Raw genomic sequence first — 1,896 nt, forward strand, 5'->3', positions numbered from 1 at the left:
ACAATACAACAGCGGAAATACTAACTGGTTTTATTACTTCACCATCGCTTCAACTAAGGATTAATTCCCAACGGTCAGTGAACCATCTAAATTTTCGTTACTTTTCTGTTCTCCAGAGGGAAGAATGAGATTTTGCCAAGATGCTAGATGCTAAATAGGAGTGAATTATGCTAGATCTAGGACCAAGATGCTAGATACGACGTCACTGGCGGGCTTCGATATCTACAGAAATTTCTGCGAAAGCATACAAAGAAACAATAGCACAATAGTTCCGATAACATCTGTGTGGTCCTTCGGTAGGCTACACATCCGGTACGAAGCTCAATCCTAATTGTAAAAATGTAGTTTGGACTGCACCGTGGCCAAAACAAAAGAGTCGTAGCCGGCTGGTATAGATAATTGAATTCAAATTTTCAAGTATCCATTTACTGAATGTCCATATCGTGTATGCATGCATTTGCATGTATTATTTAATAAGTAAATAAATTACACACAATTAATTATGCCAGTGATAAACGGTGTTTATTGGGCAAAAAAAAAAAAAAAAAAAAAACTCTCCAAACAATGAAGATTAATCTTAGACTGGAGAAATGGTTATCCTTCGTTTTCATTATCATTTGGCCTTGAAACAAACGCCTGACAGATATACAACCTCTATATACAACTATGTGATGTTGTAATATATAACTCGTAGGGTATGATGCTTTACATTTTCAAAAATTTCAGTACTTCTAGTGAAATGAAATCTTTAGTTTTACGTCCCACAGATATGCCGGTTATGTTAAAGGAGACGGTGATGACGAGAAATGAATGAAATGGTGGAATGAAGAAAGTGGGAGGAAACGAGAGAACCCCGAGAAAACCCACGAGCACGGTGTTTTTCCACCATAAAGTCCACACGGCGCAATCTGGGATCGAACCAGGGTTCCCAAGCACCGGAGGTGAACGCTCTACCACTGAGCCACCGCGCCCCCACAGTACTTCTAGTGTACTCCTAAAAATGTAAAAAGAACTAATGGCCATGTTTTTTTAAAAAATATATTCAATTAGAAATGGACAATTTACACAAAATTTGGAATCGACAAATGAAAACGGCACGTTTCTAGCACTTGTGGGTTCGAGATTTCATTGTTGAAACGATTGAAGACAAACATATAAACTTTTCTGTGAGGAGAACATATACGCGTAAATCTAGTATTTTAATATATAGATAATAATTGGAATAGTTTTATTTTCGAGTGCTATTTTTTAAATATTCGCAATATTGAAATTTTTGAACTTACATTTTTCACGTGTTTGAAAAAAAAGATATTATTAGTAAAATTAACCTAATACAAACATTTTTATTCTTTTTTTTTCAATTTTTCCGGAAAATCGAAAAAAATATTTTAAAAAAGGTTCAAAGTTTTCGGAAATTTGACAACACTGGTTCAGATACACTTGTACTTTGCCCAGCATTAAACTCTGATCTTACTTCCGACGCAGTTCTCTGCCTGTTCTGTTTTACAAGTCTGCCCACCCTACGACGTCCGACATCTGTAATGAGGTGGGAACGCCCAACCCCTCGACATTTGGACTTCTTTTCCCCTTGGTTTCGCCATTTGTTGAAGACAATCACCACAGCACTCCTCGAACACCTGACAAGTCCTGCAGTTTCCGAAATTCTTGTGCTGAGTGTTTCTGAGTGAGTACTTTCTTCAAAATAATATTAAAAATTATAGAAAGATTTTCGAGACATTCGAGTCGAGCCGAGATTTTTACCAGCTGTCTCGACTCGACTCGAGTCTCGTCTCGTCTCGAATTTTACAAAGTGTGTCTCGACTCGTGCGCATCCCTAATAATACATGAGAAAAGTTATTTTTAAAAAATCCAATGCAATATAGTTGTCCCCTTGCA

This window comes from Thermobia domestica, chromosome 4 (assembly GCF_964235325.1).
Source record: "Thermobia domestica chromosome 4, izTheDome1.hap1.1, whole genome shotgun sequence".
Taxonomy (NCBI): domain Eukaryota; kingdom Metazoa; phylum Arthropoda; class Insecta; order Zygentoma; family Lepismatidae; genus Thermobia; species Thermobia domestica.